General features: G+C 48.4%; 1 protein-coding gene across 1 annotated transcript in view; it reads left to right on the top strand.

Moving 5' to 3' along the window:
* The window catches only part of scube1 (signal peptide, CUB domain, EGF-like 1), a 130,765-nt gene that overhangs the window by 41,250 nt on the left and 74,502 nt on the right, over nt 1-15,013 (top strand). The gene's annotated exons all lie outside the window — the stretch shown is intronic.

The raw sequence follows: 15,013 nt of genomic DNA, 5'->3' as shown, positions 1-15,013 counted from the left end.
TCACTTTGTCTCTCTGTCCCTCTCTCGCTCTCCCTCACACACTCTATCTCTGTCTTTCTTTCTCTCTCCCTCCGTCTAATCTGTCTAGTCTTTCTCTGTCCTCTGAATTTCTCTCTTACTCTCGCTCTCTCTTACTCACTGTCTCTCTCACGCTCGCTTACTTACTCTCCCCCTTTCTCTCTGCCGGAGGCGTAAATAGGAGTTGTATTTATGTAGAAGAAGGTGGAGGTTCCTCTGCTGTGTTGCTGTATTTTTAGGCCAGAGTTTGTCTTTGGCCAGTGGAAATGTTTCATATGACGGAGGTGAAGCTGACCCAGTGTGTGTCTCTGATTTGCAGCGAGGACGCCAGAGAGGCAGATGAGTGGATTTTGCCGAACTGACATTAGCCTACTGTACTGCCCCCCCCCCACACACACACACACAAACACACACATGGACAAACACAGAATGCCACACATTCACACAGGCAACACCCATGTGTACATGCAGACAAGTACACATGCGCGTATGTACTCAAACACACGTATACATACACACAGACAAATACAAACACACTCGTTTCTGTTCCCACACACGCGTACACGCACACACGCCAACGTATCAACCAGCGGGGTGGGTGTGAACGTCCATATTTACATGGATTAATGGTTGTTGATCGGGCGGCTGCTGCGTTGGTTTCAGGAATCGGGAGCGATTTATTGTAATTTCTTTCATGTGCTTGCGTACACAGAAGAAACAAAAATCCCATTTCCCCCCAGCCCACAGCATCCAAATTTCCCAAAAACGACACCAACCAAAAATATACAAAGACAAAAACAAACCACCACAAACAGTTAACAACCCAGTCCTAAAATTCCACTGTGCAGAGAATGAACGCCAGCCAGGATGACTGTCGGAGCTGCTGGTCAGCATGGGCTAGCAGTTAGCGCACCCTGCCCTGCTTCCACATCCTGTCAGACCTAGGGTTAGGCATTGCTTGATTTTTCGATACCAAAACCAATACCTCCGATTCGATGCGATACCTAAACAATACCTTTTCGATACTATATATTGTGAAAACCTTATAGGATTATCAGCAAACTGCTTTTCTATAAAGCCAGCGCCATAATTCATTGACACATTGTGTTATTTTGGTTCTGTACTCGCGCACTTTGAGGTTGAAAGTGAGGTCAACAATGACGATGAGGCCAACGCGCAGACTGACATCTTTAATGTATAAATGCGATCATCATAACCGTCCTTACCTGCCTCATCCTTGCTAGCAGTGGCACCAGAAGAAGACCTGGCAGCAGACGTCCCAGAGCTAATGTTAACGCTGGCAGCAGCGCGGACATTAACGTTATCAAACACAGAGCAGTTGTCCACTCCTAAATTTATCCCATGCATGATCAGATGTTTCATCATATTCGCCGTATTCCCAGACGAGACGCACACGCATACCAGATAGCTTCATGCTGATTTGTCGGTCAGTCGCCCGTGTACAACAACGCTGGCAGTGATTGACTGGCTGCGATAGAGTTTACGTCGTCTATCGTGAAGTATCGAAATTTGGCACCGTTTTTTTCCAGAGAGTTTGATACTCGGTAGGGCCGAGATATTTCGGTCGGTGCCATATGGGCACCGTTTTCGATACCCAACCCTAGTCAGACCGCCCTTGGTGTTTCCTCCTCAGGTGCAGCTCTGGCAGGGCCATGGTCCCTGGACCCACCAGATGCAGCAGACCAAGCTCCCCCGGCCAGTCCAACGCCGGTTCCCCCAGCCAGACACCTTAGACACACCTCCCCGCACTCCACACGACAACACTAAAACACAGCCAAGGCCAGGTGAGGCCGCCACCAGACCGCCCTCGGTGTTATCGGAATTGCTGGTCTGCGTGGGCTAGCAGTTAGCTTAGCCTGCCACACTTTTGCGTCCTGCCAGACCGCCCTCGGTGTTTCCTCCTCGGATGCAACTCCAGGCAGGGCCGTGGTCCTCGGGCCCACATGACATAGCAGACCAAGCTCCCCCAGCCGATCTTGCACCAACTCTCCCAGCCATCAAATGAAAACGCAAACTTAGACGCAGACGTGGACAAAGACAGTGCACGGATGGTACTGGCTGAGGCCGCTGCAAATGCTAAGTTCATGCCGCCATCTTCCCACACCGGTACTGGGTGAGGCCGCTGCAAACGTGAATTTGCGCAGCCATCTTCCCACACCGGAAGCAGAACTTCTGCTTCCGGTGTGGGAAGATGGCTGCTTAGGAAGGCTTTATTAGCTGCAATATTCCTCACACAGTGCCGCCCGAATTGGTAATTATTGAAACTCAATGATTTGCGACAATAATGATTAGTAGCTAGTTTACAACTGACTTGTTAATAATAAGTACTTTAAAGTTTGTAACAGATTTACAAATGACTGAACTCCGTCCTGAACTGTGAATACACCAACTGAACTCTCCACCGCCCACTCCCTGCATGCCTATGCGACCAGAAGTAGGTGCATTTCCATGGAATAGCCCTGGCTCAAGTGGATGGGGGCAGCGGGGGGGGGGGCACTGTCTCAACGGCCCACCAGCCAAGAGACAGACAGCGAGAGAGAGAGAGAGAAAGGAAGAGAGGGAACAAGAGCGATAAGTGTGGTTGTGTGTCTTGTGTGTTAATAAGTGTGTCCGCAGAGGGGTTGTGTGTATCTCCCTCTCACAGACACACATGCACACACCTCTGTTTCCTCTCGTGTTTGCAGAAGAGATTGAGGAGGGTTATTAGGCTGGCACAGTCCTCAGTTGAAGGACTTGGAGCAGACATTTGAAGGGAAAGCGCTCATTAGAATTCATGGCTTAGCACCTATAGCATTGTGGTCTCAGCGCACCAGCGAGAGCGACTCGCAGGACGGAGGCCGGAGCGAGATTTCAATTAAAATGGCATTTGCGAGAGCGAGGACGGCGCGGGGGGAAAAAGGGAGGGAAGAAAAAGTAGCGGAGATTCGCGTCTTTTTCCTTCAACGCCGTGGCCACATTTTTTTTTTACAAAAGCAGACACTTTGGAAACCATCTCGGGTTGTCCAAAGGAAAAATGAAGTGGCACGTAAGGAACACCCCAAACTCTCCGGTCAAACTCCATTCTTTAACCTCTGACCCGAACGGCTTTTGGGAAACCTCGTCGTGCAAGCTGTCGCAGTCGACGATGTGAAAACAGAACGTAACCCCTTGCATCCCTCGTCTATCTCGTCTCGTTTAAGACGAGGCTCGCTATCCGGAGACAAACCGCACAACATGCTGGATCTCTTAGCTAGCCTGCACATGGGGCCGTCTTTGAAGAGAGATACGCAGCAGCCGTATAAATTGTTGTGCCGAGTCTTAAAAGGGCCCTTCCTGTTTGATACTGCGTTCGGGGGCTTTTTTTAAAAGGTTTATTTAAAAGAGGCCTTTTAAGTGGAGCACTTTATGGACAGCTCTGTGCCCACCATAGAGCAACAGCACAAACAGTGGTGCTCCGCACTGTACATGTGTGGGCACACGATCATTAGCGGGGGACGTGTGCGTGCACACGCGCAGCGGGACACACATGGGCGCATGCATGCGTAATCGCATGCATGCGCATGCCCACACACACACTAATGCACCGACATGCGTGCATGCGACTGTGGGCCATGGCGAGCTCATCTTCGCTTGTGTAAGAGCTGTTTCTATGAGAGCCGTCACATTCTCTGCTCTCTGAATCTGTCCTTGATTCTGTCCCTCTCCCTCTCTCTCTGTACCTTTCTATCTTTCTCTTGTCTCTTCATATCTTCATCCCTTCTGGGCCATCTTTCCTCCTCTCTCCCTTTATTTGTAACTCCATGTCTGTCCTTGTATCTCTCAGTCTTGTGCGTCCTGTGTGTGTCTGTCCCTCTCCCTCTCTCTCTGTACCTTTCTATCTTTCTCTTGTCTCTTCGTATCTTCATCCCTTCTGGGCCATCTTTCCTCCTCTCTCCCTTTATTTGTAACTCCATGTCTGTCCTTGTATCTCTCAGTCTTGTGCGTCCTGTCTGTCTCTCTCTCTGTCTCTCTGTACCTTTCTATCATTCTCTTGTCTCTTCATATCTTCATCCCTTCTGGGCCATCTTTCCTCCTCTCTCCCTTTATTTGTAACTCCATGTCTGTCCTTGTATCTCTCAGTCTTGTGCGTCCTGTGTGTGTCTGTCCCTCTCCCTCTCTCTCTGTACCTTTCTATCTTTCTCTTGTCTCTTCATATCTTCATCCCTTCTGGGCCATCTTTCCTCCTCTCTCCCTTTATTTGTAACTCCATGTCTGTCCTTGTATCTCTCAGTCTTGTGCGTCCTGTCTGTCTCTCTCTCTGTCTCTCTCTGTACCTTTCTATCATTCTCTTGTCTCTTCATATCTTCATCCCTTCTGGGCCATCTTTCCTCCTCTCTCCCTTTATTTGTAACTCCATGTCTGTCCTTGTATCTCTCAGTCTTGTGCGTCCTGTGTGTGTCTCTCTCTCTGTCTCTCTCTGTACCTTTCTATCTTTCTCTTGTCTCTTCATATCTTCATCCCTTCTGGGCCATCTTTCCTCCTCTCTCCCTTTATTTGTAACTCCATGTCTGTCCTTGTATCTCTCAGTCTTGTGCGTCCTGTGTGTGTCTGTCCCTCTCCCTCTCTCTCTGTACCTTTCTATCTTTCTCTTGTCTCTTCATATCTTCATCCCTTCTGGGCCATCTTTCCTCCTCTCTCCCTTTATTTGTAACTCCATGTCTGTCCTTGTATCTCTCAGTCTTGTGCGTCCTGTCTGTCTCTCTCTCTGTCTCTCTCTGTACCTTTCTATCATTCTCTTGTCTCTTCATATCTTCATCCCTTCTGGGCCATCTTTCCTCCTCTCTCCCTTTATTTGTAACTCCATGTCTGTCCTTGTATCTCTCAGTCTTGTGCGTCCTGTGTGTGTCTCTCTCTGTGTCTCTCTCTGTACCTTTCTATCTTTCTCTTGTCTCTTCATATCTTCATCCCTTCTGGGCCATCTTTCCTCCTCTCTCCCTTTATTTGTAACTCCATGTCTGTCCTTGTATCTCTCAGTCTTATGCGTCCTGTCTGTCTCTCTCTCTGTCTCTCTCTGTACCTTTCTATCTTTCTCTTGTCTCTTCATATCTTCATCCCTCCTGGGCCATCTTTCCTCCTCTCTCCCTTTATTTGTAACTCCATGTCTGTCCTTGTATCTCTCAGTCTTGTGCGTCCTGTGTGTGTCTCTCTCTGTCTCTCTCTGTACCTTTCTATCTTTCTCTTGTCTCTTCATATCTTCATCCCTTCTGGGCCATCTTTCCTCCGCTCTCCCTTTATTTGTAACTCCATGTCTGTCCTTGTATCTCTCGGTCTTGTGCGTCCTGTGTGTGTCTGTGTCTCTCTCTGTCTCTCTCTGTACCTTTCTATCTTTCTCTTGTCTCTTCATATCTTCATCCCTTCTGGGCCATCTTTCCTCCTCTCTCCCTTTATTTGTAACTCCATGTCTGTCCTTGTATCTCTCAGTCTTGTGCGTCCTGTGTGTTTCTCTCTCTGTGTCTCTCTCTGTACCTTTCTATCTTTCTCTTGTCTCTTCATATCTTCATCCCTTCTGGGCCATCTTTCCTCCGCTCTCCCTTTATTTGTAACTCCATGTCTGTCCTTGTATCTCTCAGTCTTGTGCGTCCTGTGTGTGTCTGTCCCTCTCCCTCTCTCTCTGTACCTTTCTATCTTTCTCTTGTCTCTTCGTATCTTCATCCCTTCTGGGCCATCTTTCCTCCTCGCTCCCTTTATTTGTAACTCCATGTCTGTCCTTGTATCTCTCGGTCTTGTGCGTCCTGTGTGTGTCTGTGTCTCTCTCTGTCTCTCTCTGTACCTTTCTATCTTTCTCTTGTCTCTTCATATCTTCATCCCTTCTGGGCCATCTTTCCTCCTCTCTCCCTTTATTTGTAACTCCATGTCTGTCCTTGTATCTCTCAGTCTTGTGCGTCCTGTCTGTCTCTCTCTCTGTCTCTCTCTGTACCTTTCTATCATTCTCTTGTCTCTTCATATCTTCATCCCTTCTGGGCCATCTTTCCTCCTCTCTCCCTTTATTTGTAACTCCATGTCTGTCCTTGTATCTCTCAGTCTTGTGCGTCCTGTGTGTGTCTGTCCCTCTCCCTCTCTCTCTCTGTACCTTTCTATCTTTCTCTTGTCTCTTCATATCTTCATCCCTTCTGGGCCATCTTTCCTCCTCTCTCCCTTTATTTGTAACTCCATGTCTGTCCTTGTATCTCTCAGTCTTGTGCGTCCTGTGTGTGTCTGTCTCTCTCTGTACCTTTCTATCTTTCTCTTGTCTCTTCATATCTTCATCCCTTCTGGGCCATCTTTCCTCCTCGCTCCCTTTATTTGTAACTCCATGTCTGTCCTTGTATCTCTCAGTCTTGTGCGTCCTGTGTGTGTCTGTCCCTCTCCCTCTCTCTCTGTACCTTTCTATCTTTCTCTTGTCTCTTCATATCTTCATCCCTTCTGGGCCATCTTTCCTCCGCTCTCCCTTTATTTGTAACTCCATGTCTGTCCTTGTATCTCTCAGTCTTGTGCGTCCTGTGTGTGTCTCTCTCTGTGTCTCTCTCTGTACCTTTCTATCTTTCTCTTGTCTCTTCATATCTTCATCCCTTCTGGGCCATCTTTCCTCCTCTCTCCCTTTATTTGTAACTCCATGTCTGTCCTTGTATCTCTCAGTCTTGTGCGTCCTGTGTGTGTCTCTCTCTGTGTCTCTCTCTGTACCTTTCTATCTTTCTCTTGTCTCTTCGTATCTTCATCCCTTCTGGGCCATCTTTCCTCCGCTCTCCCTTTATTTGTAACTCCATGTCTGTCCTTGTATCTCTCAGTCTTGTGCGTCCTGTGTGTGTCTCTCTCTGTGTCTCTCTCTGTACCTTTCTATCTTTCTCTTGTCTCTTCATATCTTCATCCCTCCTGGGCCATCTTTCCTCCTCTCTCCCTTTATTTGTAACTCCATGTCTGTCCTTGTATCTCTCAGTCTTGTGCGTCCTGTGTGTGTCTGTCTCTCTCTCTGTCTCTCTCTGTACCTTTCTATCTTTCTCTTGTCTCTTCATATCTTCATCCCTTCTGGGCCATCTTTCCTCCTCTCTCCCTTTATTTGTAACTCCATGTCTGTCCTTGTATCTCTCAGTCTTGTGCGTCCTGTCTGTCTCTCTCTCTGTCTCTCTCTGTACCTTTCTATCATTCTCTTGTCTCTTCATATCTTCATCCCTTCTGGGCCATCTTTCCTCCTCTCTCCCTTTATTTGTAACTCCATGTCTGTCCTTGTATCTCTCAGTCTTGTGCGTCCTGTGTCTGTCTCTCTCTCTGTCTCTCTCTGTACCTTTCTATCATTCTCTTGTCTCTTCATATCTTCATCCCTCCTGGGCCATCTTTCCTCCGCTCTCCCTTTATTTGTAACTCCATGTCTGTCCTTGTATCTCTCAGTCTTGTGCTTCCTGTCTGTCTCTCTCTCTGTCTCTCTCTGTACCTTTCTATCTTTCTCTTGTCTCTTCATATCTTCATCCCTTCTGGGCCATCTTTCCTCCGCTCTCCCTTTATTTGTAACTCCATGTCTGTCCTTGTATCTCTCAGTCTTGTGCGTCCTGTGTGTGTGTGTCTGTCTCTCTCTCTGTCTCTCTCTCTGTGTACCTTTCTATTCGCTCCCTTCTGCTCTGTCTCTCAGGCTGTGTTGGAGCCTGCTTTGGTGTGGTGGGAGATCAAGGGGGAGGGGGCGGCAGCGGGGTCAGATTGTGTGACTGGCGCTCAGCATCACCTCATCCCTCATCCACAGAAACAGGAAGTAGAGGACGCGGGGGCCTTAAATTACAACATCTCTCCCGCTCCTTCTCCATCTTTTGCTCCATCTCAATCAGTTTTTTCCCCTCCTTCTCTTGCTCTGTCGCTCCGACTCACTCTTTATCATCCCTTTACTCCGTTTTTTTCCCCGCTCTGTTTTTTTTTTGTGTTAAAGATTCATTTCAGTCTCCTGTTGTCTCTGCCAACCAGACTTTTGGGCTTTTGGGGCGTAACGCTGGATCGCTCCTGTCAGAGACAGGTTGGAATAACATGGCTGTGATATGCTTGGATTTCATCTGGAGTAGAGACTCCTGAGAGAGAGAGAGAGCATATGGGAGGGCGAGAGAGAAGGGGGGACAGATGGAGATTGAGAGTGCATGTGGATGAGAGAGAGAGCGACAGAGAGAGAGAAGGGGGAGAGGATTGCAAAAAGAGGGACAACGGATAAGATGAGGTGCTTAGAAAAAAGAGAGAGAGAGAGATGGAGAGGAAAACAGGACAGGTGGGAGAGAGAAAATGAAATGGAGAGGGCAAGGAGGAAGAGAACTATAGCTGTGGGCTGCAGTTCTCTCTCGCTCTCTCTCTCTCGCTCTCTCTCTCTCTCTCTCTCTCGCTCTCTCTCGCTGTCGGGGATTCAGTAGCTGTAAACCGATTGACCTTCCCAGTGCTGACAGTGGAGCTCTAATGGAAAACTTGCCTCCTCATCTCTCTATTAATTATAGACTTTAATTTCAAAGCAAGGTTTTCTACCTTTTTCAGTTAAAAAAAAAATGAAAAAAGACCTCTGGACTTTTAAAATGGCTCCTGCCATGACAGCAAAGGGTGTTAATGGCTAGCTTTTTAAAACAATGAGCTTTCTCAAAACACTCGTGTAAAGAAATAGTTTATCAACTGCTTTTTTCCCGAGGGATGCGGTATATAAAACGTTGAATGTTGAATATGACGTGGAAAAGATGTGTTTTCAAATATGCTTTATGTATTAGGCCAAAATGTACTTAACCTTAATGATGCTTATTAATAGGTAAGATGGTGGTCATGCGTAGCCTGTTTTCCTGTGCTCTTAATGTGCACAGGTTGTTATCATACGTCCCGAAGAATCAACGCGACTTCTCTGCAAGATGCAATACCCACATCAACCATATAGGGGGCAATATACAGGCGGCAACCTTTCTGGTTTATGCCCAGTGAAGCAATACACGTGAGAGGTGGTGGAAACAACGGTTTTTTTTTTTTTTTACCTTAGCCTTGTACTTTAGTCTGAACGAAAAGTACGCCATTCTGAAAAAACGACCACTAGGGGGCACTCTAAGAAATGTCAATTGAACATGCAAGTTTCAAAATCACAATTTCAGGTAATTATCTTTCGATGTTTGCTCGTTTCTAGAAACACTCTTCCATACTAGATAGAAATGTGTCAGATGCGCTGAGCACATGGCATGTTTTCCAAAGATGGAGCTTCGTTCACGTCTTGTACCGGTGACGTCGTTGCATTACACGCATACGTGCTGAAACGTTGGATTCGTGGTTGTAGTCACATAACATGCAATTTTAGACATGTAGTGGTGTCTCAGCCCAGTATCTAGAATGAATATTCTAGAGACTTGCTTGCTCTTACCAGTGGCGCCGTGCCATAAGTGGGTATAATGTTATGGAGAGTCTAAGGGCGCCACACTAGGGGGGCCGCCACAACGCTGCTCAAATGTTTTTTGGATAAATGTATTTCTAGTTTTTTCCTCTTATCCCACCCGATTGCCCAGTGGCATATGGCTAGATCTGGTCGAAGACCTCTCTGATTGGCGATCCACAGGAAGGAGCCCACAGGTTCGGCCTGGGCTATGGTGGTGTCACATCCCTTTTTGTTCAGAGCATTTTATATGTACATTTGTCAAGAAGATGGGTCCCTTATTGGGGGGGGGTTGTTTGGGCCAGCTGGTGGCATGGGGTGAAGGTAGAGGAAGGGGTTTAACGTTTAGAGAAGTCAGGAAAATAACAAAATAACGACTCGATCAATTAAATAAATAAAGGGCGCTCAGTCATATTCTTTACAGGGGCGCAAAATCCCTGGCGGCACCCCCTGGCTCTTTCTAGCGGGTGGGAGAGGGCACTTGCAAATGAAGAGAGACGGCAGGTGGTGAATCTAACCTGGAAAAAACCGTCTTTGGATACTAGAAGAGTAGCTGAAAAATCTTGTCTCTAGCCCGCCCCCTACTGGATATACTTCTTAAACCTCCTGTCGCACAAAAAGTACACAGACAAGTGTTTGAACAGTGGCACTCGCAGGGCAGCCACCGTGTAACGTATTTAAAGTAAAGTATGTTTTTGGCCATAGAGTAATACACTTAATATTTTTTCTGCATTTTCTGGGGCCCAATTACAACTTTCATTTCATTCTGTGTGTGTGTGTGTGTGCATTTGAGCATATATGTATGTCTGTGAGGCTCGATACTGACGTGGATCCAAACAGTGTTGACATCACATATGGTTGAATATGTAGACTATATGTGTCATGGGATCTTTGTGTCTGACATAGTCTAGCCTCTTAGTGGTCGTAGGGGTTTTACCTCTCTGCCACACCTTACCTCATCAAATCCAACACGTTGAGAGAGAGAGAGAGAGAGAGAGCGAGAGAGAGAGAGAGAGAGAGAGAGAGAGAGAGAGAGAGAGAGAGTTTAGGTACCTCAGCCGTGGCTCTGTTTGCTATTTCAAGTTAGATTGTGCCGAGTCCCTGGGCCTCTCTCCACCATCTCTCTCTCTCCACCATCTCTCTCTCTCCGCCACGTCTCTCTCGCCTTCTTTTGCTCTCTCTCGCTCTCTCGCTCTCTTACACTCTCTTTGTTTATTTTCACTTTGCCAGTGTTTAAAATGGCTATAGATGGACTTAAACACACTGCTTTCCTACGAGTTTAGTTTAGTTAAATCAGGGCCGAGACAGGCTTTGCAGAACTCTGGTACCGAATCCTTTTTTGCTGGTTTCATTGTGCCGGTAGTCTTTTGACTGAAAGGCCTGTGTTACACGACCGTCCTGTGAGGGAAGCGCCAAACTATACCGTCCGAATTTATAAAGTGCCAAACCCCAGGGCGATGGGTTTGGTTTGAAGTTTGTGTGAATCGGACGTGTAAACGCAGCGTCTCCATTCACTTCCTGCGTCCTTTGAGTTGGGACGTTGATGGAGCGCTCTTCTCGGGAGTCGGCGGCGAGAATGGAAGTGTTCAATTTAGAAAAGGCCCTTTGTTTGTGAAGGGGACTCTCCAGGGGGAATGGCTCCATAATGAGCCACGTGAAGGGCCCTTGGGCCCCACCGAGCAGACGTTATTCACCCAGGAGGGCCGGGAAGGGCGTCTTTGAAGCCAAGTATCGCTGGGGTGCAAACCAACACACGTTAATGCTGCACAAAGCACAAATTAGTCAGCTACAATCTCGGTAGTATTTCTTCATCGGTTGTCCAGATTGTCTAGATTATAAAGAATTTCTCCTGTTTGGGGTTTTACGGTTGGTTTTATGTCATCCGGACAATCTGATGGTTCAGAACTGGGAAACGGGCACTAACTCACTTTCCTGGATGCCGGCTCGGACCAAACAATTTCAGCAGGGCTGACTGTTGTGTTCATACATTTCTTAGGGCCGGTAGAGATGTGATAACAATAGTTTTTTTTAACCCCCCCCCCTTTTTTTTTTTTTTGTTTCTCCCCAATTGTATCTGGCAAATTGCCCCACTCTTCCGAGCCATCCCGGTTGCTGCTCCACCCCCTCTGCCGATCCGGGGAGGGCTGCAGACTACCACGTGCCTCCTCCCATACATGTGGAGTCGCCAGCCGCTACTTTCACCTGACAGTGAGGAGTTTCGCCAGGGGGATTTAGCACGTGGGTGGATCACACTATTTCCCCCCCAGCTCCCCCTCTCCCCCGAACAGCTGCCCCGACTGACCAGAGGAGGCGCTAGTGCAGCGACCAGGATACATACCCACATCCGGCTTCCCACCCCGGACACAACCAATTCTGACTAGAGACGCCGAACTAAGCCGGAGGCAACACGGGGATTCGAACCAGCGATCCCTGTGTTGGTAGGCAACGGAATAGACCGCCACGCTACCCGGATGCCCAATAACAAAAGTTTTGACATTAGTGTCCCATGACTTCTGATCGGCGGAGGTGACCACAGCTTAGATTGACAGATGATCTCTTTCATTACTGTACGCAAGAACATGAAGGCGAAATGTGTAAAAACGCCCCTTGACTTAAGTGTAATTACACTGGTTAACATCTGCAGGGGTTGTTTTATAGAAGTAATTTAAACAAAGTAAAAAAAGTTGGCCAGTCAACTCCCCAGTTGCATGTAAAACTCCGGAGCTGGGCTGACCGATTGGTTTTGCTTTAAAGTAGTCATTCCTTAGCAAATTGTGCAGCAATTACCGTGAAAAGATGTGTACTGGGAGGGCGTCCGGGTAGCATAGTGGTCTATTGTGTTGTGTACCAACACAGGGATCGGCGGTTTGAATTCCTGCGTTACCTCCGGCTTAGTCGGGGGTCCCTACAGGCACAATTGGCCGTGTCTGCGGGTGGGAAGCCGGATGCGGGTATGTGTCCTGGTCGCTGCACTAGCGCCTCCTCTGGTCGGCCGGGGCACCTATTCGGGGGGCGGGGGGGGGGGAATTGGAGGGAACAGCGTGATCCTCCCGTGCGCTACGTCCCCCTGGCGAAACTCCTCACTGTCAGGTGAAAAGAAGTGACTGGTGACTCCGCATGTATGGGCGGAGGCATGTGGTACTCTGCAGCCCTCCCCGGATCGGCAGAGATGGTGGGCTCGGAGAGCGGGGTGATTGGCCAGGTATATTTGGGGAGAAAAAGGTGTAAAAATCCCCACGTAAGCCAGCCAGGCTCTATAGGCAGCCGTTTGTATCAGGGGCATCGTCAGTGGGTGTAGACCCGAAACCCCTTTGCAAGCGATTGGATCGGCCTTTAATCAATCAAGCCCTGTTACGTTCTCCTAAACATTGCCACCGCTAGCAGCTCGGCACGTGTAACTGGTTTTTACATCTACTCATGGTCTTGCCAGCTTTGTGAGTGTCTTTGATACAACTATATCTGAAGCTAGCTCTATAGCAGCGTCGACACTAGCCTCGCCTGCTGCTGCAGCTGTTGCTGTTGTTTTCAAAACACAGCGCTGGTCGTTGCGGCAAGCCACTACCCGTACCTCAATAGCTGGTCTGGCTTCCAGTTTCTGGACTTAATTGATTCTTAATGGATGTTTTCCAGACAAACGAATACCTTTCATTGCAAAAACCCGAGCAGCCAAGATTTAGTTTGGCTTCGAGAGACTAATAACCCCCATCGGCTTGCATATAAACCTCAGCACACAGTTGCAGGTACGCAGGTACACATGTGTGCGCGCACACACAAATCAGACCTCCGCTCCCAGACAGCTCTTTCCAGCCTCCTTTTTGGAGCTTTGTGATGTCTTTGGCCAGTGTCTCCCTCTCGGCTTGCCTCCCCGGAGAACTTTGGCCCCTTTGGTCCTCATCCTCCTCGTCTTCCTGCTAATGAAGATTTAAACATTGGCCCATTTTAGTTATTAGTGCAGCGGACTGCTCTCTAAATCAGCAGACCTGGGCTGAACCCCAAGGAAAAGCGTCCTGCTCTTAACAGCCTCTCCTTCATCGTAGAGAAATGCTGCAGCTGTGATTTTTAGGATCATTGAGATAAGTAAAAGGTTATTTCTCAGGTTCACACGTGTAGAGAGATATGTGAGATGTGTGTCTTTAGCTCAGAAAGGTGTTGAACAGATCACATCTGCAGTATGTCGGAGAAGTATGTGGGGTTCAAGAGTCGACCTTGTTCTTACATTTCTTTTCCTCTGGGAACTCGCATCAGGCCAGCTTGGGTGCAGAGATGGATGGGTGGGTGGATGGACGGACAGCCATGTGGGCAGGACGGAGCCTTGGATCAGCACTAGTTGAGAGAGACCTGGTCTGAGCAGGGTTGTAATTAAAGCTTTGGGTTAATTGATGATGATGGCAGTCAAGGAAATTTGTGTGGATTTTCGTGCGTGCGTGTGTGCATGAGTGAGTGAGAGCGAGAAAGAGGGAAATCGAGAGAGAGAGAGAGCTCCCGGCAGGATGTCAGATAGAGCATGAAACTGGCTTTTAGCAATTAGGAAAGGAAAACACAGGTTTGATAACCCTGGCATGTTCAGCCTGTCTCCGCTGTACAGGGGCATTTATGCCAAGACTGGGAAGTAAGGCTCCATGTCACGGAGGACAGAAAGCTTATGGATCTTCAGTTTCAAACCAGCTCACCCTCACCATTTGGACCAAAGGGTTCTGGTTAGCCCTGTCAGAGGTGATTATAGCAGCGATGCTGTAACGTGCGGTTCTTCAGCGTGCTGCTTACACTGCTGATTGCGGCGCAGTAAAAAGAGACGTGCGAGTGGTGTCTGCAGATCCAGCGCACCTGTAATCACAGTAAAGGATATCTGCGGTGTGTACTAGAGCTACCAATGAACAGTTACCACAATGTGTGCTGTCTTGGAAAAGTTTTCCTTGAAATACTACACACCTGGGCGTCCAGGTAGCGTAGCAGTCTGTTCTGCTGCCTACCAGCATAGGGATCGCTGGTTCAAATCCCCGTGTTACCTCCGGCCTCCTCGGGCGTCCCTGCAGACACGATTGGCCGTGTCTGTGGGTGGGAAGCCGGATGTGGGTATGTGTCCTGGTTGCTGCATTAGCGCCTCCTCTGGTCGGTTGGGGCGCCTGTGCGGGGGGGAACGGGGAACTGGGGGGAATAGCGTGATCGTCCCATGTGCTACGTCCCCCTGGTGAAACTCCTCACTGTCAGGTGAAAAGAAGCGGCTGGCGACTCCAAATATATGGGAGGAGGCATGTGGTGGTCTGCAGCCCTCCCCGGATCAGCAGAGGGGGTGAAGCAGTGACCGGGATGGCTTGGAAGAGTGGGGCAATTGCCCGGATACAATTGGGGAGAAGGGCAGAACCCCCCCCCCCCCAAAAAAAAATAGTACACACCTGCATAAGTGTCAACACCATGAGAAACCAACGAAGATGGGTAAATATGTAGGAACATACTTTCCCGGTTTAAAGATCCTGAAGATGTGCGTGCATGCTTTTGTAGCTGCTCGCTTTAATGGTTACTGCCTGGAAGGACAAATTACACAGCTCACATCCTTTTACATCTTCAGTGTAGCGGCCAAATGTGGGAGAATCAGGCAGGTAATGGTGAGCTTGAAGAAGA

Source organism: Lampris incognitus, chromosome 3, assembly GCF_029633865.1.
Source record: "Lampris incognitus isolate fLamInc1 chromosome 3, fLamInc1.hap2, whole genome shotgun sequence".
NCBI lineage: Eukaryota > Metazoa > Chordata > Actinopteri > Lampriformes > Lampridae > Lampris > Lampris incognitus.
Note: the sequence above shows the minus strand (reverse complement) of the source record. Positions and strands in the feature narration are given on the sequence as shown.